This window comes from Otolemur garnettii, unplaced genomic scaffold (genome assembly GCF_000181295.1).
Source record: "Otolemur garnettii isolate 467f Iridium unplaced genomic scaffold, OtoGar3 scaffold00001, whole genome shotgun sequence".
Lineage (NCBI taxonomy): Eukaryota > Metazoa > Chordata > Mammalia > Primates > Galagidae > Otolemur > Otolemur garnettii.
In genome coordinates, this window is record NW_003852396.1 from 14,947,848 (window position 1) to 14,971,529 (window position 23,682).

The following is a 23,682-nucleotide window of genomic DNA, read 5'->3' on the forward strand; positions in this document are numbered from 1 at the left end:
AGAAGATGAAAAATATGTAATATTCAGAAATGCTTTATTAGACCCAAGTGCACCAGAAACTGGAGTGAGTCCTGAGAGATACAATCATTTGAATATGACAAGCAAATGAAATGATGCTCAACCACAGGCCCTGAAAAATCACAGAGTGAATCTGTATTTAAAACATCATTCATTATGTGCCACTTTGCGACACTGCTGTGTACGTGCTACTCAGTCTTCATAGCAATATTACAAGATAATCAACATTAACCCTACTTTAGAGATGAAGAAAATAAAGCTGAGAGATCTTCAGACACTCTTATAAGATCATGCAGCTGGGAAGGGACGGAGCTAGGAGTCAAACTCAAGACTGGCTGACTCAAAAGACCACACTGTCAATATACCTCCACGGGACTGTGTTTTATATGACCAGTGTAGGTGGCACCAGTTTTTAAGCTTATACATCATTTTGTGTATGCGTCCGTTAAAGTTCAGTAAGGAGATGGACACTAGACAGCAAATGGAGTAAGGAACGTTTAACAGAAAGATTAACTAGTAAGAGGGGAATAATTAAGACAAGTTGTTTAAAGAGACCTATAACAAATACAGGAATAGCCGATGAAGGAAAACCCCCACTTCTGTGGCCGAGGGAGAGCATCCAAAAGAAGAAAAAATCGTTGGCAGATGCTCCTCATTTCCCACCCCCTGCCTGAGGCTGAGATTCAGACTTTGGTGGAGAAGGTTGCTGAGGCCCACTGGGTGGTGGAAAGGTGCAGAAAACCATTCTCGGGAAGTCTCTGAAACGCACTGGAGGGTGCACGACACTCCTCACTGCCCTCATTGCCCTCACTGCCAATGCTTTCTAGCAAGAACGCTGTGTGCTGGTACGGAAGGAAGGCGTCCTCTGACACCGCCCCAGTGAAGCCGGAAGCAAAGCTCTGAGTCCAGGACAATCCCTTCCCTCCTGCAGTATCTCTCTAGCACCCTCTACTGACAAGGCCTTGAATAGTGCCTTCTGGCAAAGGAGTACTGTTAGTAGCCATTAGCTCTGGAATCTAAAATAGGGAAAAGAGCGTGGATTTGGAGCAGAGAAACAATAAACCGATAACTGGCACAATGTATTAATTCTTCAGGAAAGGTCTCCAAAATCTCCAAGGCTTACCTTGATAAAGATTTCCTTCTCACTTAAATCATGATCTGGTGCTGTCAGGTGAGCCTTTAAAGGGCTCCCCCACCGGAATCCTTTGTTTCTGGATGCAGAAGGAAGAGAGAGAACATATAAATTAAGTGGCACACTTTAAGGCCAGGCAAATATAACATTGGTCCACAGTGAACTGGCCGGAACTTAGGAGACTTGCCTAGTTTTATGAGAAGCTGGAAAACAGAGAGAGAAAAATAAAATACAGGTGTTATACCTGAAGCGAGTGTAATAGAGAAACACTGGCAGGCTCAGTCCAAATTAAGCAAGGGGCCTTTATTGATTGGCCGGCCTGAGAGCTGGCTCTTGCCTCAAGGTCTCTTGACCCCTAGAAGCAGGGGTGGAAACCCATTATAAGGGGCATTCAGTGGGGGAGGGGGAGTCCTTAATGCAAGCTGAATTTGCCAAGAGCCAACACCTGGTGAGGGGACTCCTCACAAGGAGAAGCTGGGGGTTAGCAGTTATTACGTAACTCTTTCAGCTGAGCTTCCTGTCTTGAAGGGGGAGTGTTGAAAGCCCTTAGCAAGATGGAGTTGGGGCATAGTATACCCCCCTGGTCTTATGTCCAAGTCAAACCCTTGACTCTTGGTCTGAGTCTTGCTTGCCGATGCCTATGTAATATACAGGTTGGGGTTGTAGACATAATCAACAATCAAAGTTAAATCTAGTTGATTTACGTTTAAAGATGATGCATACCATTTAGCATACTTAACGGAATAGAAAGCAAAGGTATTACCGTGGGTCCTTCACTTGTGCGAGTGACCCCATTGGTCTCAGGGGGCTCCTGGGTACACAGTTAACTATATTGGGCCAGCATGTACAGGAAAGAAATCAAGACTTTAACAGCCTTAGCTTGAGAGGGTTTTCTCCTGGGCTCAGTTCAGTGGGCTCCGCTGTCTTCTTTGGTTTTCTTCACCGGAGTGTGGTGTCTCCATGCTGACTAACCATTGACTCTCACGGCCGTGGGGATGCTGAGGATGACAGTGAAGGGACCCTTCCATGTTGGAGTGAGGCCTTCTTTCTGGAATGATTTAACATACACTTGATCTTCAGGCTGAAAGGCACTTTCGGAGTCCTTTTCAGTCCCTCTGGGGTCCCACTAAGTATCTCAAATATGGGGGTGGATGTCCCTCTGAATCTGAGAGAGGGACAGGAGATACTTTAAAAGAGTATGGTTAGTTATGTCTGTTGAGGGTACCCGGGGGAACAGAAGGAGGGGGTCTCCTATACATGATTTCATAAGGACTAAAACCTGCTTACTCTATATGGAATACACCTCACTCTGAGAGTTGCTAAGGGCAGGAGCTCTGTCTACTTTCCATTGGTCTCATTAATGAGTTTGGTTACACTTTCTTTTAGGGTCCAGTTCATTCTTTCTACTTGTACTGAGCGTTGGGGCCAGTAGGCACAGTGGAGGTTCCACTGTAAACCTAGGGCTTTACTAATTGCTTGGGTCAAAGTAGAAACAAAAGCCAGCCCATTATTTGATCCAGTTGAAAGAGGTAGCCCATATCTAGGAATAATCTCATTCAGATTTTGTGTCTGGGTGAACTTCAGTCATAGCTGATCAAGCAGTAGGCTCTGGCATTGGGCGAGCCCAGCATTTGCCTTCCAGTGACCTGTAGTCCTTCAAAGGAGGGTCTCTACTGCATGAGGGGCTGCCAAAATCAAGTCCTGTCCCAGAGTCAATCTGTCCACTTCCCACACCAGCAGGGCTGTGGCTGCCGTGGCTTTTAAGCAACCTGGCCACCCAGTGGCTGCTGGGTCAAGGCACTAAGCCACTGGCCATTTTCCTGGTCTGAGAGTCTGCATTAACACGCCTTTGGCAATGGCTCTGGTTTCATGAACGAACAGGTGGAATGGCTTAGTGATGTCCAGTAAAGCCAAGGCTGGGGCTGTTACACGGTCTGCTTTAGAGCTTCAAATACCTGATCCTCTTGGTCTGTCCACAGGAGAGTCCCGTCACCAGCAATGGCAGGATACCAGGGCTTTGCAATTTCAGCAAAACCCCAGATCCATAAAGGGCAGTAGTCTGCTGCCCCCAGGAATTCTCAGACTTGCCATTTTGTTGTAGGATGATGGGCAGCTAGTCCAGGGGGGTTGGATTCTGCCCATACTTGAGGAAAGTCTACTTGTAGCAGGGCGAGTAGTACAGGGGCTGTGGGTCCTGCATCGGCCTCGTCTCCTTCAATATTTAGGAGGTGCTTTTCCAGTAAAGGAGTGGACAAGACAGACGCAACTGGGAGACAGGGTACTCAGGCTTCAGAGTGGGCCTGGGTCTCATACTATGTCACTTCCCTCTGGGAAGAATGGAGTAATGGCCCAGAGTTTCCGGAGCAGGTCTCTGCCCAAGAGGGGTCACCTGCTTTTGTGACAGGTCCACAGTCCAGTATCGAGTGACTGGACATATCTGGGTAGTTCCAGTGGCTCCTTAGATGGGAATCTTCTCATCAGATAAATCTCCCATCAACTCCTGTAAAACAGATCACTCCACTCCTCATGTCCATTAGGAATTTAATTTAGCAGCCCCCCACTTTGGCTTGCACCATGGGCTCTTGGGGGCCTAAAGGGAGAGAGCTTTGGCCCCTTCAATCTGATTCACTGCCTCTTTCAGTAGGCAGTGCCATGATCTTCCCCATGGGTTTACTGTGGGCACCAAGCTCCAGGCTTCTCTTCTGCAATGCCCTCTCTTTTTGCAGTGGGTACATTGGTCTCTTTCTAGCTTCAACTGGCTTGGGCAGGGAGTCGCTGGTTTTCTTCTGTCTCTGACTCGAACTTGGTCCCTTGTACTGCTTGCAGCGCTGCCACAATAACCTTGGCTTGTCTGCAGGTTTTCTCTGCCTCAGCAGTTTTGTGCTTTTGCTTTTCAACATCTCTGTTATTATAATCTTTTTGGATAATTTCTAGCAGCGGAGAAATATTCATCCCAACAAATCCCCCTAGCTTCTGTAATTTCTTCCTGATGTCTAGAGCTGACTGAGAAACAAATGCTAAGTTCACTGCCCTGGCAGTTTCTGTAGCCCAGGGGTCAAATGGGGTGTACAGGCGGAAGGACTCTGAGTTGCTCCAAATATGCCCTGGGTGACTCCTCTGGGCCCTTGACCACCTCAGCTATTTTTGATAAATTTATAGGTTTTTAGGCTGCTGCCCATAGGCCAATTAAAAGAGGTGGGGAAAAAGCTTCTAGAGCAGTGGTTCTCAACCTTCCTAATGCTGCCACCCTTTGATACAGATGATGTCATCACGCCAGGTACTCGTATGTGGGCGGACCCATCTGGAGATGGATAGAGGAGCGGTGCCTCTGTTCCTAAAACCATCAGAAATATTTGTTTTCCGACCCCAAAGGGGTCGTGACCCACAGGTTGAGAACCGCTATTCTAGAGCCTGGGATCTTGCTAAGATATTGGGGGTCCCATCTGGCCATTCTGCTGGAAAAAAACTCTTTTAAATTTCCTTTGCCCTTCCTCCTCAGCATCAACAAAACTGGTCAAAGAATTCTAGCTTCAGTTTGAACCCTGTTGGAAAGGGACATAGACAAGAAAGGGGTGGAAGCCTCTCCCAGCTCCCTCCCCGGGAGGTGCCTCCCAAAGGGGGAGGCTCTGGGCCTCTCCTTTAGACTCTGGGTTCATGTGAGACCCGAGGCAAGATGCCAGGGTGAGAGCTGGGAGTGGAAGGCCCCAGTGGGAGTGCTGAAGGAGTTTCTCCCATCGAGGAGACTGTGGGAGGGGACAGCCCTTACTTTGTAAGGAGGTGGCAAATCCTCTTCCCCTGATGGGGCAAGGACTAGTGGGGTCTGCTGATTCTTTCAGGGTCAGGGACAGACAAGAAGGGACTGCAGAATGAGCTCTCACAATTTGATAGACAACAAAAATAGCCACATCACCTGGACAAACAAAATAACTCGTAATACACACAATTCCCAAAAAGCAAGGTACTATCAACAAGCATACCTACAAGTCTAAAGTGCACAACCAAGGCTGAGGCTCCCCCAGCATCTTGGTGTTTCTGAGGGTGGGGCTTACTACCAACACACGCATCTCTGAGATCTCCAGGCAGGCCAAGTTCCCAAGGCAACTGTCTTACAGGTTTATGGACTACCCTTTTCACCTACGCCTCTGCGTCCAGGCTTCCTGGGGCCAAAAGACCAAAGCTCTGACAGCCCAGGCTTAGCTGAGGCTCCTGCCTTAACAGACAGGCCAGGTTTCCTGAGGCTCCTGTTCCGTGGTCTCCCATCGGAGGTCCCTCAAACAAATACCACATACATCTCCAAACAAAAGAAAAAAACTAAAGTGTGCATCTGAGGTGGAGGCTCCCCACTCCCCATCAGTGTCCTGGTGTTTCTAGGGACAGGTCATACTACACATGTCTCTGAGAGTCCCAGACAGGCCAGGTTCCCCTGAGGCTCCTGCCCTGAAGGAAAGGCCAGGTTCCCTGAGTCTCCAGTCTTACAGGTTTATAGGCCTGTCCTCAGGGCCAATCCCTGAGGCTACCTTTTCCTCTACACCTCTGCATCCAAGCTTCCCCAAGGCTAAAAGACCAAGCACCAGCATCCTGATGTCCTGATGGCACTGGCATCCTAGTGTCTCTAACAGGCCAGGGCCAACCCCTGAGGCTCCTGTCCAGTGGTCTCCCCTTGGAGATCCTAAGGGCCCTTCTGAACAAAAAATCAATTTCAAATAAACACCGCAGACTCAAACGAATACCACAGACCATTACCTCTAGAGACTAAGTTGGAGAACATGGCCGTGGGTTAGGACTTGGAAGGAGTCCCTCTAAAGCTCTCAGGAGGAGTTCAGGGAATTATGGGGCCCTGGAATGTCCCAGGGGGTGCCTCCCCTATAATTCCTGTCCTCTCCAGGGTGCTACACAGGGAGGCTGACCCTTCGGCTGGCGAATCTCACTGGGGCCTCCAAATATTATACCCAAACCGAAGGGAATAGAGAAACACCAGCACACTGAGTCCAAATTAAGCAAGGGTCCTTTATTGACTGGCTGGACCAACAGTAGGCTCACACCTCAAAGTCTCTTGACCCCTAGAAGTAGGGGGTGGAAACCTTTTATAAGGGGCTTTTGGTAAGGAAGGGGGAGTCCTTGATGCAAGCTGAATTTGATAAAAGCCAACACCTGGTAAGGGGAATCCTTACAAGGAGAAGCTGGGGTTTTGCAGTTATTATTAGACTCTTTCAGCTGAGCTCCCTGTCTTAAAGGGAGACTGTTGATTGTCGAAAGCCCTTAGCAAGATAGAGTTGGAGCATAACACAGGCAGTCCCTGGGTAATGAACGGGGTAGGTTCTGTAGGTTTATTGAGTTGTATTTGTATGTAAATTGGAATAGGTACTTTTACTGTTACCTGTAATAGCCTGCATTCATAAATGCAAGTTGTATGTAAGTCAGATGTTTGTAACTCAGGGATTGCCTGTAAACAGGAAAGTTGTAACCTTGTGACTGCTATACTAGATTTCAAATACTTGTTCTGTTATTAAGTTTGAGCAATCTCAGTATTACCTAATTCATCTGTCATATAAAAATAATGATTTCTACTTCATAATAATGCTATGAGATTTAAAGAATTATTGTATAAAGCTCTGAACAACAGAAACATTACATACTTAATAATATTATATTTCCTAAATCAGTAATTAACAAGGGTGGAGATAGTGATAAGAGAGCAAATATTTTATTAAATTTAGAAAACTGAAATATCTGATGTTTGGTGATAGAAATATCAGAAAATTTTAAATTCTTCTGTGGTTGGAATCTTTAGAAGTTGAATTTACAGCATAGATTTGCAAGGGGAAGGGGATGGCGGACAGGAGTGCACATAGGTGAAGGCAGAGAGGATACTAGATGGACTGATGTATCAGAATCTAGTGTTTGTGAGAGTAAAAGAGGGATGGAACAAGTGAGTGACAGTGTAATATTTATTTAAAGGATCATGGGTTAAGGAAGATTGGAAACTGCTTTGCTGTAAATGTTCATTAGGCCCCTGCCTGAGTTGTGTGCCTGCCGGAAACATTGTGTCCATTGACTTGCTTGAGAGGAAGTTTAGGAACATGAAGTTTTAGTGCTAAGGTGCTGAAATGACAGTGAACATTATTACCTAATATCTATGTGTCCTTTAGCAATCAACTCTGTGACAGAGACTGCTGGTTACCACTTAATAACTTCGTCTCCTTCCAGTCTATGCTTTTTAGCTAAGCATTTGGATACACAGCTAAATAGCACATTACCCAGCCTCCCTTGCCTGGGGAGAGTCATCAGATTAAACTGTGGTCAGTTTAAAATCAATAGAAACTGTGTACAACCTCTGAACTTTGTCCTCCAACAAAAAGACTGTTTTCTCCGTTTCCCTTGGCATGTGGCTGTGAAGCTGGAGTAGTCGTCTTGAACTACAAAATGGAAACCTTATATTTAGCATGAAAGAGTGAAAAGAAAGATCTTAGGTCCCACATGATGGTGAATTTCCCTACCAAATGTAACCTATCAACGTGAATATTTTGGGGATAGATGAAAAAAATTCTATCTCATTCAAGCTACAGCCCTTGTGTTGTGTGACAGAATCTTTTTCAATCTGTAAAATACTAGCACGATACATCCTGGTGTTTGTGAAGATTCAACAGCAACGAGGGCAACAGTAGCAATATCGGGTATTTATACAGCCCTCGCTGCATGCCCGGCACAGTTCTAAGAGCTCTATGGTATAAAAACGTATCTGGTACATAGTAAGTATTGCACAGATATCTACCATTGCCACTTTTCTACTTTCTCCACGATCCCCAGGATAACCATTCCAACCCATAGTTCACTCTGTCTTCACTAAATATCGTGGAAATTATAATTAATATTCAGGTTGTCTAATTGTTTCTACAATATCAGTATGTAAATTATATAAAATAATGCAGTTATATAGATCATGTAATTTAAATAACATAGTTATGTATATTTTATGTTATGTAAATAACATAATTGTGTAAATTTAATTGCTGGTTATCTGATAAATAGCTATTGAGCATATTATAAATATTAGCGAGTTTGTGAACATGGAAATGAAAAGCAACATTTTTTTGTAATATGAAAGAATAACAATGTCTTTATAACATATTTCTTCTTATAACAAATATAAAACATGCATATTATATAAGATGAATAAAATTAATACAAAAGTCATGAGTGATATGAATTTCCAAATTACTAGCCCTTTCTCTGCCTAAATGGAATTGTATTTAAAGTGTATTAAAGTGTCTCGGACCTAATCTTTTTCTCTTTATAATAAGCATCTTTCTAGTTCATATAATATTTTTATATGGCATAAATTTGAGGGTGAATAGAAATCACATAATACCCACTATGATTTATTTAATTAAGCTATTCATGCTAGTTAACTATGTTATTGTCAATAATCTGCCTTTAAATGATTTTGCCAAGATAAATTTTATGTATACTCATGATTATTTCCTTAGAATAAATTCCTAGAAGTGAAATCGCTGAATTTAAGATTATGTAAAATTTTAAAGCAATCTGAAAATTACTTTCAGAAAGCTTGTATCAATATCCACTCCCATCAGTAATGTTTAAAAATACCCAGAGAGCAATTTATGATCATCTCTCCTGCACATACTCAGAACCATCGCAGATGCCCTGCAGAAGGCCTTCTCATGTGTATGTGGAGAGGGAGGGATAAATACAGGAGGAAAAGAGAAAAATTTATAGACACCAAGAATAAGATGTCAGATCACAGCAATGTCACTTTCAGTTGGAGAACAAATTCTTTCTTCTTTTTTTTTTTCCTGTCTCCTGCCCCGTCTTTTACAGTATCCTTGAGAAAGGTCAGTCTGCTCTGTAGTAGCTGGGGAGAAGTATATGGCAGTAAATTAAAAACAGGTAAAGTAAAAAGTAAATAAAAAATAAGTTTTCCTATGAATTATTTTTTCAACTTGAAAAGTGTAGTCTTCAGGCTCCTACAAAATATGCCTTCCTACAATATTACCAAAATTAATGTGTTAAAAATTTTTTAGTGCTATAAAACATTTATTCTAGTATTATTACAATTTTGAACTACTAATAAAATCATCTTAGTTTGTTTTAAATGAACAGCAATAAAATTTACTTGCCAAAATACTGTTGCATTTTATACCTTAACTTTGTATAAACTAGAATTCTAATAGATTGTAACAGAGTAAATGTAGACATGAAATTTTTCCCTCAGGAATGTTTTGTATCCTATTTTAATAATAGAGGAAATTAGGTTCTATGACATACTGGATTAGTGGATTATAAAATATAACCTACTAAGGACTATTAAATGATTTATAACTTTTTTCAAGTCATTGTACAGACTTTCTTATACTATTATTTTGTTGTTTTAAGGATCCATACAATCCCACCATTCCCTCCCTCTTTTTTTATACACTTAGAAGAATGCAGGGCTCCCATAAAAGGGGCATTCCGTAAATGCTTTCCGTTTATCTTGGAGGATCTTGAATCAGAGTGTATGACGTCTGTCAATATTTTACTATTCTTTTTCTTTATATTTGGGTTAGAGAGTAGGGTGGCTTTTTTATTTTTAGGTTATTTTACTGCTTTTTGTTTTGTTTGTGTGCATGTGTGTGCTTTATTGCTATTAAGAGAAACTATCAGATACCACCCTTGATTAAACACTTTCTGACAAAACTGGAAGGATGAAGTTTCTAATTATAGAACTTCTAAATAGAGTAAACGAGACAATCTATTTGAACCATTTGAAGAGTCTCTGACATCTTGAACTGAGACAGTATCAGCTATTACTTTTCTGATGTGAATTAAAATTCAACTATCACGTAACAAAAAGCGTATGTTTAGATTTAGAAGAAATCTAATAATAGATATCTATAATAATTCTTAGAAGAATATCAGACATTACACGTGTGGAAGAAGGCTTATCTGGGACATCTGAACATATTCTGCCGTTCATGAGGCAGCCATGAATGGGGCTGCTTTGGGAAAAAAGTGTGTGTGAAGTCTTCGCCCCATGTTGTGTTTTAATTCAGCTATCTTTATGCTTGGATTGGTTTCCTCTCCCTAAGAGATTTTAACTGATGACAATGAGATGTTAGTGTGACTTACACAGAATTACCACTGTGTCCATTTGAAGCTCTCCTTCTCCCTCCTCCTTTTGATTTTTGGAATGTCACACAAAGAAAACCTAAGAAATTTAATAAGAAGTAATACATTCTGTGAAAACTAAAAAGCAAAATGACACGGAAAGGAAAGAGATTTCCTTGAGCTGCAGGGCATAAAAGTCGTTGAATATTCAAGGACAAGCCAGGTTTGATTTTAATCCAGAATTTATTTTTCATCTTCTTATTGCATTTTCTCCATATTACATATAATCAGTTTACATAAGAGAGAAGTGCATAGATAAATTTCTCATTCTATTTCAATGGTGTTTGATTTTTAGAGGATCAAATATAATTTTACTTGATTTTTAATAATTGTTAAAACAAATAGACATGATTAACAAGCTTTTTGTGAAACAAACCAAATATGGAAACATTTGTATTTCCTTTGGTCCACTCCATGCTTAATTAAAAATATAAAAGATTTAAGATAGAATTAATTTTTCTAAAAATAACCTGCTTTTCTTACAAAAAAATTAAAAAAGAAAACAAAATAAAACCCCCAAAGCAGTTTCAGTATAATGCTTAGAAAGAAGACACAAAGTGGATGGATTATTTTTAAACATTGTGAGGGTCCATTCTGTTCTCCAGCACATGGCAGGGATGCCAGGGCTAAATACAATATATAGGATGCCCTTAGCTATTATTATCTGACAAGTCAAGATTCTAATAGGAACAGCAAACTAAGTTTGGCTGCAAAGAAAACTAACACCCCAGCCTTGGGTTTGATTCTCTTGTTGAGACCCAGCGGTGTTTCTATAAAGCATCAGTAAGAATAGAAAGTCCAATCTTCTTTATCCATTCTCTCAAAAAGCTGGGTTCCTTAAAAATATAGACTAGAAAGATACTTAGATTTTCTTTAACCCCAGCCACTCATTTTGTAAATGAAACCAAGGTCTGTACTTACGCATGTTCAGTGACATACACGAGATCATGCAGCCGGCTAAGATGGAGAATAATGATTAAAAGCCACATGCCCACTATTCCACTGGCATCTTCTGCTACAGACTATTGACACTAGCCAGTCTACTTAATGTTATTTAATTGGCATAGCAGACCTGCAAAAGAGATTTAATTTTTCACTTGACAAATATAGAAACAGAGACTTAGAAAGGTTAAGTATCTTGCACAAGGTCACACAAGGTAAAGTTGGATTCAAATATTTTTTCCATTAGCATATGTTTTTCTGATTCCCCTCCCTCCCCTGCCACCACCTTTATAGCCAGCTCTCTGTTCTATCCTGTTCTGTGCCCCGTTATTAAAATGTCCTTCATTGTGCCCCTGTTCTGTTTATTATGCATCAAATTACTGCTAAGAAGCCAGGCAGCCACCCCTAAGTAACATTATATTTAAGTTTGTCTGTGTGTGACTGCATCTCAAACGTAGTTGACCTGTACTAGCTCAGAAGGGGCCAGAGGGCAAATTCTCAGGTGTTCAACCATCCTCCTTGCCAAATCAAATCAAAAGGAAAGTTAATAACTTTCTAGATGGGTTGACTTCATGGAAGAGACGGATGAGCAGTAGAGTATTGATAATGTGATACTCTTTTACAAATTGGCTTTCTGTGTACTACTATATTCAGTTTTCAAAGTCATCTATTTCACTGATAAGAAAATTGAAGCTCTGTGATCTTAAGGCCTCTGTTATGCAGAAACATAATCAGAAGATATCCTCCTTCTTGAGAAGCCCTACCCTATCCTTTTCCACGCCCTCTACTTGCATGGTAATTTTTTAGAAGTTGGAAGTGGTACAGGGTGGGTGGGAAAATGTAAAGCTAACAGAGGAAACTGAAGGATGAAGGAGCTCAGAATCATCATACAGTAGCGAGTGGATTCTGTCTTGGTGCACTCACCACGACGCCGCTCCACCTCATCTGTGAGCTGCACAGCCGAGGCCGTCGCGTGCCGCTCAGTACTGGGAGGGGATCAAAGCACGCTGAGACATCCTGGCTGTGCCCAGGGAGGGTTCCACTCGTCATTCTTGGTTATGCATTGCTCGCGTTTCTGCAGAACACGGCGCATACATTACTCACAGTCAGAGATTGTTTCATGGTCCAAATGCAGGCTCCGTGTTTTCTTCTCGCGAGTTTATAAACTCTTCGGGTACAGATGGAGCTTTGTGTTTCCTCTGTACTTAGCTCACGATTAGGTAGACGCTAAATGCCTTCTGGTTGTCTGATTGAGTTTGCCCAAAATGTGCATCTGGAATTGGCCTGAAACACTCCATTCCTTACAGAGTGACAGTCATTTCATGGGGTATTTCAGGATAGCCTAAAAAGCCATTGGAAAGGGGAACGGAAAGGAAAGTCTCTTCTCTATGTGTGAAATGATGTCTGTTTTAATTTAGACAGTGCAGTGTCTAAATTTAGACAGTCCAGCTTTCTGTGTAGAAAATGAAAAATATGGGGAAACAAATCTCTTTTTTCTTGTATCTTATTTCTCTTAAGTATTTTTTTCTGTTTAAAAGTATTCACAGGCAGAAATTTGTTTTTAAATAATACAAAGTAACAGAAATAATAGAATCCCATCACACCCCACAAAATCCCCTGCTATAATCACACTGCTAAAATATTAATACATACTCTGTTGATGTTTTGATACATGTTTGACATGTTTCTAGACTATTTTACATGTATATAGTTTTTTCTTTTATTTAAAAAAATTTATAAATAGAATATCAAGTTATATATACTCAGTTACCCCAAATAATAGGAGAGTCAGCAATTTCTATATAGAGAACATTTTTTTTAAACACACCTGCCCCTTCCTTAATTCTTATTTCTTTCCTTTTTGCATTTCTTCCTTGCTTCCTTTACTTCTTGATTTTTGTTGTAACAGAATCTGTTCTTCAAATGCAATTCATTTATTCACAACTTATTAGCATTGTTAAAGTCACCAGGGATAAAGCAAAGTCTAGAGTGACCATTACAGAAATAAATATATGATACGTTCAATGTTAACGAAATTCACGGAGAAAGACCAAGGTGTGTAAGGGGGACAGAGTTTGCTGAGAGACGATTTGTACATGTTAGTCAAGGAAGTCTTCTCTGGTGAAGTGACAACTGAGTAGGCATGAGAAGGAAATGAGAAACTAAGCTACGACAATGTCTGATGAAAATAAAAATTCTAGACAGAAAAAACAGGAAATTCAAAGGCCCCAAGGTGGGAACATGCTTGCAGTGTCCAAGGAGCTCAAAAGACGTCTGCCAGTGAGACTTCAAGACACTGGGTGCGGGGGAATCGCAGTGAATGAGGCAAGAGAAGCACAGGAGGGAAGGACGACTTGACTTTTTGTTAGTAGAAAGTGGAGAGCTGTTAGTGGGTACCCACAAGAGGAGTGGCATGGCCTAACCGAAATGTTAGGAAGCCCCTCTGGGTGCTGTGTGGATGAGAGTTTGGAGGGGGTCAGAGACAGAAGCAGGGAGACTACTGCTCACCTGAGTCAGGGTGGCCATGGTGAAAGTTAGGGCCTCTCTGTTAAAGCTCAGACCAAAGGGATTTCCTGACAGGGTGTGAAGCAGGAAAGGAGTCAAGGGAGAGCCAAGGCTTTTGTCTTGAGTAACTCTAATGCTATGGGTAGAGTAGGCGGGGTGGTGGAGGTGGTACAGAGATTAGGAGCTAAATTTGAGGCTTTTTAAATTTGAGAAGAAATATCAGGTTTAGTTAAAAGTTTGGGGCCAGGCACAGAGGCTCACACCTATAATCCTAGCATTCTGGGAGACCAAGGCAGGTCGATTGCTTCAGCTTGGGAGTCAAGACCAACCTGGGTGAGAGTAACATCCCATCTCTGGTAAAACTAGAAAAACTAGCCAGGTGTTGTGGTGGACACCTGTAGTCCCAGCTACTCAGGAGGCTGAGGCAAGAGGACCACTTGATTGCAGAAGTCTGAGGTTGCTGTGAGCTATGACACCACAGCACTCTATCCTCAGGGCAAAAGAGTGAAACTCTGTCTCAAAAATCAATCAATCAATCAATCAAATAAAATAAAAAATAAAAATTTAGGAGTTATCAAGTAATAGATACATAGTATTTAAAGTTATGTGATAAGCCAAGAAATAAATGCAAGAGAAAAAAGAAGTAATTCAAGGACTGATTCCCGGGTACACATTTAGATTTTGGGAAATGAGAAGGAACACACCCCCTGGGGTGTCTTTTTTACCCTCTATTGCACATGGAAGAAGAAGAGTTGTGTCAGGCCACACATTAGATACACAAACATATAACAATTTAATTAATTAATTAATGCACAAACACTAATGAAAGCTGATGAGCAAAAAAAAAGGTCCGTGCATAATTTCCACGAAATCCGACACCACAAGTAAGCAAGACAGCCTTCAATCTACATGTGGCCCTTTGGCTGGAGGTTGGACACCCCAAGAACCCAAAAGCAGTCAGTAGGAGGAAAACACAATGACCTCCTGGAAGCCAAATGAGTGATGCAAGACTGCAGATAGGCTGAGGAGCATGAGGACTGATTTGTATGATTGGATTTATCGTTGCTCACTGTGACTCTTTCAAGATGAGCTTCAGGAAAACTAGGAGAGACAGGAGAGGAGGCATACATGTGTAAATATAAACAGTCCCCCTGCCTTAAAGTGAAGCAGGGAAATGGGATTGTATGATGTTTAGGAATGGTGCTGGGACCGAAGCAGAGCTTTCATTCTGTTTTATTTATATCTTTTGTCTTTTAGGATGGAAAATTTACACACATAGCACATTTGCGGGTTGAAGGAAACATCTGGTAGATTGGGAGTGGAAGGGGAAATTGATGTCGCAGGGGGGAGAAAGTGAGTTATTGGAGGGATGTCTCTGAGTGGGCAGAGACGGGCTCTCCTGCGTGAGTGGAGAAGTTGGCAGTAAGGGACATAATGGTTCCCTATCTGTAGTAATGACGAGAAGTCAGTATTTTGCTTTTGTTTTCTCGGTGAAGGAGAAACTAAGGTGGGGGGATGAAGAGAAGAGCAGATGTGGAAGGTTTGAAGATAAATGGAGAAACGTGAACTAATCCTCTAAGAAAGAAGGAAGATGAATCAGCCGGAGAAATATATAATTGCCTGCTGGCACAAAGAACACACTTGAAGCTGGACGTTTTGAATGTAAAGTGAGATCAGGAGGCATGCGCTCCCCCTCCCCGTTATGCAGGCTCTGGGTAAGGTAGATGGAGGTTTAGGTTTAACTTGAGTTGGTGATTTAATATGAAAGTAAGACAGAGGAAAAGAGGGGCACTTGGAGGGAGGGTGCTTAAAAGAGAGCTCACATAATTTTTGACAATTAAGTAGAGATGGGAGCAGTTGAAGGACAGCAGTGAAGTGGTGAGATCAGTCTATTGTGGTACAGTGGGGTCACAGGGTGGTCTATGGAAAGTGAGACCTGTTATTGGTAGTAGCAGGTCTGAAGCGAACCTCAGCAGTGAATGGCTGCGGTAGCTGGAAGAACTAGATTTTTAAAGATGAGGCTTATGATAGGAGAAACTGTATCTATATTCATATTAAAATTATAAAAAGATTATAACATCAGGGAAATTGGAGAGCAATAAAACCTTTAAGTGAGTGGGAGAGGGTTCCATATCAGCCTAAGAATCGGGGAGAATAGTGAGATAGCAAAAAGGGCAGCACAGTGGCTTCACCCCTCACTCATCCACTCCGTGTTTCCCGAGGCTCCCAGCGTGTCAGGTGGAGACGGCAATACTGTGAAATAAAGGCTCTGCTTCCTCAAGCCCCGGATAGTGGGAGAGACCGAATACATATCAAAGCAGAGTTCTATGTCATCCACTGGCCATGACAGCAAGGACGCGGGGCTGGCTCATTTCACTCAGGAGTTGGAATAAACTTCTTACGTAAGTTCACAAGGGGTTCTTCAAAGGATACGGACCTTTCTATTTTTTTCAAGATAGAAAAAGTGGGTAGGACACTTGGCAGAAACAGAAGAACATGAAAACAGAAAGTGAGGGAAGTTACTGGCCAGGTGCAGCAGAGTACTTCCTGTGTAAGTGGCATAGAATCTGTTAAAGAATCCGGGGTTAAAGGATGGGTGGAAGCCGTGCTCAGGACGTTTTATATGGTGAGTAGGTGGAGTCACCCCTGGTTTCAAACTGGGGAATGAGCGCCGGATCTAGAAAGCTCCCCTGGCTGTAGCATGAAAGGTGGGTTGAAAGCAGCCCGGAGGTAGGATGACAGGCAGGGTGCTGTTAGGACGTTAGGTGAGAGTTGGCGGAGGTCTCAGTCAACAAGATGAATAGGTTATGAGAGTATAATGTTTGGGCAGGTGTATTTTTCAAAAGTATACAATTCAACTTTAAAAAAATACATATAAATGTTTTAACACAATAACTAAGAAAATGCCACGAAGACTTTGTTAACCAGTTTGATGAAAATATTTCAAATTATACATAAAACTAGCACATTGTACCCCATGATTGCATTAAAGTACACAGCGATGATTTAATAAAAAAAAAAGAGAGAAAAATACATATTTACAAAATTGTCTTATACTCAGTCTTAGAATATTTTCATCACCCTTGAGATAAACCCCATAACCATTAACAGTCACATCTGGTGTCATCCTCTTAACCCCCAGACAACCACTAATCTCCTTCTGTCTCTATCAGTTTCTTTATTTTGGATATTTCACATAAATAGAATCATAAAATGTGTTCTTTTATGACTGTCTTCTTTCCCTTAACAACCATGTACAAGTTATTTTATTTATTTATTTTGTTTGGTTTTTTTTTGGAGGGGGGGTTAGACATACGTTTTCTATTCTCTGGGCTGTGTATCTAGGGATAGAATTGCTGGCTTATACAGTAACTTCGTGTTAAACTCTTTGAGACGTTGCCAAATTGTCTTCCAATATAGCAGCACCATTTCACAGTCCCTTCAGCATTGTCTGAGGGGTTCGTTTTCTGCACATCTTCACAGACACGTGTTATTGCCTCTTTTCGATTACAGCCATTGTAGTGTATGTAAACTAGCCAGACACGGGGTTTTGATTGGCATTGAGCTGACTGCGAAGGGTGCTGAGCAGCGTCTCCTGTGTTTATTGTCCATTTGTACCTCCATGGAGAAATCTCTATTCAAACCATTGATTATTTTTAAATTGGGTGATTTTTCTTTTAATTGTTGAATTGTAAAAGAGTTATATTCTAGATAGAAGCCCCTTATCAGATATGTGATTTATAAATATTTTCTACCATTTTGCTGGCTGTCTGCTCACTCTCAGTGATATTCTTTGAAGACTAAAAGCTTGTTATTGTGATAAAGTCTGATTTATCCATTGTTTATTTTCTCTCTCGTGTGATTGGCATCACATCTAAAAGATTTTTCCTAATGCAGAGCCCTAAGGGTCTGTTACTATATATTATCCTAATATTTTTATACTTTTAGCTCTTATCTTTAGGTCTATGATCCATTCTGGTGATCCATTTTAAGTTAGTTTTTGAGTTTAATGTGACGAGGGGGTCCAACTTCATTCTTTGACATATAGATATACAGTTTCTCTAGCTTCAGCTGCTGAAAGACTTTCCAGCATCTGATTTTGCCTGAGAGACTCGCCCTACACTGAGGCCTGACCCCCAGAGCCTTCCAAGTCCTTGGGTGCTGCCACCTTTGCATGGCACAAGGAACTTCTGCTGCTGTGGGAAAATGCTGGTGGAATAGAAAATGGGGCATGTTCAGGAGTAGCTCTCTTAATGCCTCCCTCCCCTCTCTAGGGGTTTGGGGAAAGCACTAGCCCAAGAGATAGATGAATATAAGAGAAAACAGACATGGATGTAACCATGTACCACTTGGAAACATCAATGATACTCACAGAGCAAATCCAAGCTTTGCTGAGCTCTGCCCTTTCCAAGACAGATGAATTTTCTCTAGGTAGGAGAAAATAGTCTTTGGCTCACAGGCTAAGTGGAGACATCCTGGATTATGTGCATGACTGAGTCCTCTTTTCATGTTCTACTTGCCTTCCCTGGTCTGGCTTAATTTTGAATTACATTGTTTGTGTCTGTCTAAAGTTGTAAAAGTGTGTTAAATCTTATAATACAAGTCCTTCATTACTTTTACGGGTTTCAAGTATCTTCTCCTATTATATAGCTTGCATTTGCACAGTCCTTTTCATGAATTTGGAAGAGCAAGAGCTTGAAATTTAGTTGAAGATCAGTTTATTATTTTTTCCTTTCATGTTTTAAGAAATTTTTTCATAATCCATATACATGAAGATCTTCTCTTATGCTTACGTATAATTTTAATTTTTAAACCTATTATTCGTTTCAGGATAATTTTTGCAAAGGGTATGGGGAGAGGGTGGAGAGTTTGTAACAAAAAAGATTTTGCTATGATGGGCAATTAAAAGAAAATAACTCTACAACGTGTCGTACTGTACATAGACTAAAGAATTCCTGCTGGCGCTGCCTGGGGAGCAGGATGGAGTTTTTCCAGGCTGGGTCATCCTAAGTCTCTTGGTGGAGAAGGAATGCAATGTGATCCCTCCATCAGTGTCTCCATGTGTACGAAGGTTTTAGCTGCCTTATTTATAATAGCCAAAACTGCATTCACCCCCGATGTCTCTTACAGGAATGTTTGAATAATCTAGTACAACCATGACATGGGATAACATTCAACAATAAAAACATACCACAACTTAGATGACTCTTCAGGGAGTATGATGAATGAAAAGAAAAAAAGCCAATCACAGAAAGTTACATACTGCATGATTCCAATGATACAGCTTTTTGAAATAACAACATTTTAGAAATGGAAGGAACAGTAGTCATTGCCAGGGGATAGAGCTGGGCACAGGGTGGGATGGAGGCAGGTGGGAGGGGTGAGTGTGTCCGGAAAGGAGAAATACAAAAAATCCTTGTGGCATTGTAACTTTTCATTATCCTGAGTGTGGTGGCAAATATTCAAACCTACATAGGTGATGGACTTTTTGAGTACTTAGAACACACACACATACACACACATATACACAAGAATACAAATGAAACTGAGGAAGTATGATCAAGATTTATGGAACATATCAATAGCAATATGTGGGTTGTAATATAATATTATTATGTAAGCTGTTACTATTATTGGGAACTTGGAAAAATTCTACAAGGACTCTCTACTATGTGTGACTATCTAATTACCTTGATAAAAATTTCTATTTAATAAAAGAATTGAGCAAAATAAAGAATTGAGCACAGGATTTTAACAGATATTTCACCGAAGATATACATACAATATTTAAATACATGAAAAGATGGTCAACATCATTAATTAGTAGGAAAATGCAAATTCAAGCTACATGAATGTTTTGGAGAGGATATGGGACAACCTCTCACACATTGCTGGTGGAAATGCAAAATGACACAGACATTTTGTGAAACATTTATCAGACTAGACATTGAGTGACCATGTGAACCAGATATCCTACTTCAAAGTGTTTACCCCACGTGAATTACAGCTGTCTGGACAAAGAATTCTACACAAACATTCATAGCAGTCTTATTCATAACAGCCCCAAGCTGGAAACAGTCTAAGTATTTATCAACTGATTAAAGGATGGACAAGGCACAGTACAGCCATATGGTGACATACTAGCTGGCAATAGGCAAAGTCAATGAACTATTAGTAATATGCAACAATGTGGATCAATTTGAAAATCATTATGTTATATGTAAAAAGTTAGACATAGAAGACCCCATACTATAATAATTCCATTATAGTACTTTAAAAAATATAAAAGTATAATGACTTAAATCAGGTCAACAGTTGCCAGAGACTGACTGCAAAGAGATATGGGAGATATGGAAATCTTCTATATCTTGATTGTGACCATGGTATATTTGTCAAATACACTAGTAGTTGTCAAAACATATTGAATTGTACACTTAAAATGGATGAACTTTATCTTACACAAATTATACTTCATCAAAGCTGATTTTTTGCCATTATGAAATTGCTAAAATATTATATTTGTCACTTTTAATCTATTTTTTCCTTTTTAAAAAATATATTTCTATACTTTTTTTTTTTTTGGCTGGGGCTGGGTTTGAACCTGCCACCTCTGGCATGTGGGACTGGCGCCCTACCCTTTTGAGCCACAGGCACCGCCCAATATGTGTATATTTTTAAACTGACAGATCAAATTATATGAATTTATTGTGTGCCACATGATGTTCTGAAGTATATAGACATTGTGGAATGGTTATACTATGGGATGCTATTCAGTCATAAAAAGAAGGAAATCTTGTCATTTGTAACAATATGGATACATGTGGACATTACACCCTGTGAAATAAATGGAAAGACAAATGCAGCATGATCTCACCCATACGTAGAATCTAAAAAAGTTGATCTTGAAGAAATAGAATAGAATGGGGATTGCCAAAGGCAGGGGTATTTGGTGCGGAGGGATTGGGGAGATCTTGGTCAAAAAATACAAAGGGGATTTTAAAACATCTTTAGAAAAACTATGAGTAGATTCTTTTAAAATTAAATTGAGGATTCCTGAACTATAATTGGCTCCATTTACTTTAAATTTCAGAAATTGAAGAAATCTTAGGGCTAGAGATCTGAGTCACTCTCTTGCTTTACATAGTATGAAATTGAGACATTTCCCAAGTTGTTGCTAGCTAATAAGAAGCGTGGACTAGAAACCACTCCTCCTACCACATGTTCACTCTGTGGGCTCCTCATTGTACAACAGTCCCTCCAACAGAACCAACCAGGCCTTATCAGTCTTTTTCCCTTAGCTCTCAGCAGTCACCCAGCTCGGGTCTGTTGTGTATGGCACTTGGTGCTGTGTATGTTGTCAAATTACTCTAGCAGGCTGACAGAGGATGGGAGAAAGGACCCTCACAGGGAAAGAGGACAGCACATCCGTGTTCGTCGTGGTTGTAGTAGCACAATTTCACTGCATACAACTGAAAAGGCAGGTATCTTGCCAGTGCTATTTTTAAAATTTCAATTTAATCCAATTAATTTAAATTCAGGTATATTTTAGTTCTAGAATTTTCACTAGGTCATTTTTTATAAAAAAACATTTTTAGTGAAATTTTGATTTGTTTGTTTATCTACCCCATGGTTAACGTGAAGTTCATGTTACTAAACTCCATAGCTGGATGACTTAAAAAATCTACTTCTTTTGTATGTTTTTTTTAAATTGATTTATGGTCATGTGATCCTGTACTTTGTTGATCTTATTAAATTTTAAGAATTTTTGATTGCCCACTAAAAAACGTGGAAACTTCAGATGATGTTATCTCCTACCCTTTTCTTACTAGGTGGAGAGAGGTCCTTAAGCCCATCATGGTCAGTTCTGAGTGAAGGCCAAGTTGCAGCCCTATTAAGGTTCAGTCTACAACTGGTCTTCATCCCCTACAGTTTTCAACTAAGATCCTGATACATTCTTTACTCCTCTCCCTGGTAAGCATAGACTTCTAATCTTTTTCCAAAAGCCTCTACTCAGTTTCTTAGCTTTCAGCTCTAATTTTTAGCCCCTTCTTTAAGTAGTCCTAGTATTTAGCATAAGTTCCAAGGGGAAAGCTGATAGCATGTTGGAAACCCCGTGAATCTCCTCCAATACTTGGCCAGTTTCATGCGCTTTCCAGAGATTCAAAGCCTGAACTGTTAGCCTCTTGTCTGCATTCAGTATCAACAAATGCTTAAATGCAGCCCCCTCTTAAAGAAGGTACCAGTAGGGTCAGCCCAAGTGCGGGAGCGCCTGAGTGCCTGAGGCTCTTTCCTCTCCAAAATTTCAGAGACTTTAGTTCTACTTTCCTCAGTAGCTCTCTGTTACTGTTATTGATTTTTTCTTTCTGGTTGCTCTAGTCAGGAACATTATCCCCAATGTAATGCAGTGAAATAAATTTCAATAGGTAAAATGTCAACAATTAAAGTACTTTAAATACACTTGCAGAAAACTGCACTGGGGATTCAGAATTTAAAAGAAAATTTTTTTGATTTTTTTCTCAAATATATATATATATATATTTCACATATATATGTGTGTGTGTATATATATCTATATGTGTGTCTCTCTCTCTCTCTCTTCATATATATATGAAGAGAGAGAGAGAGAAAGAGAGAGACCTGGTCTCTTCTGGACTCAATAGAGTACAGTGGCATCTTCATAGCTTGCTCAAACTCCTGGGCTGTAGCAATCTTCCTGTCTCTGCCCCCTGAGTACCTGGGACTACAGGTGCATGCTACCATGCCTATTAGAACAATTATCTGGATAACTTTTCTACTTTTTGTAGATAAAGGGTCTCCCTCTTGCTCAGGTTGGTCTCAATCTTCTGACCTTAAACAATCGTCCTGCCTTGGCCTCTCAAAGTGCTAGGATTACAGTCATAAGCTATCATACCCAGCCACAAATCAATATTTTGTTTTATCAATAAAAATAATATTTATATCAACATTTATTATACAACAGGCAGTCTTTCAGGAACTTTATATACATAATATCTTTCAATCTTCTTATTAATACTATGAGGTGGGTCAACTGTTCTTATTTTCAAATGAAGTTATTGAGACACAGGTCAAAGAGCTAATGAGAGGACAAGCAGATATTTGAAACTGAATTTTATCTCAACCATAAAGCCCAACTGCCACTTTTACAATAAATCATCTGTTGTGTGATTTGTAGTTAATGCTTCCAGTGATGAAGTAAACTTCCCAGGACTTATTCATTCACATGGTGTAATATAAAACCAACTCTTGAATCAGAAGAAAGGGAAAGAGTTGAGCTGTTGTAGTCCTCAGGGCCTTTGCATTTATTTGCTACATTGACTACAAGTACCATTATGAAACTCAACATGCAGGCCTGTAATGAGGAATTGTTGATCATGTTTTCCTGGAATTTACTTATCAAACACAGGCAATTCCAGGAAGAAGGGCCCTGTACATTGATTTCCTGATGGATGGTCCTGGTTCACAGGGTCCCCATGTTTCCATAACAAAGTACTACGAGAGAATTCTCAAGTTTTCCTGAACACCTCCTGTGCAGGGGGAGAAGATCAGAAACAGCTGTGGAACAGTGCAGGCACAGGGCCCATAGACAGCCTGTCAGCACTATGAGGGGCCAAATATTTTACTTTTGGAACTAGGCCAGGTATGGTTTGTTCAAACTGATCATCAGAAAGAGGAATAAAGGCATGTTTTGGATTACCTTATGGATACATGCCTATAATAGGATCTCAGACAACTTTCCACCTGCTACACACACACAAAATAAGCCTTAGGCAGAATATTGGTGGTAAATGTTTATTTTACTGAAAATATGCTGAATAACTAAGAGATTAGGATTCTAGTAGGAGATGGAATAGAAATTGTGTAGATAAAGTAAGTTTAATATAAAAAAGAAAATTGCC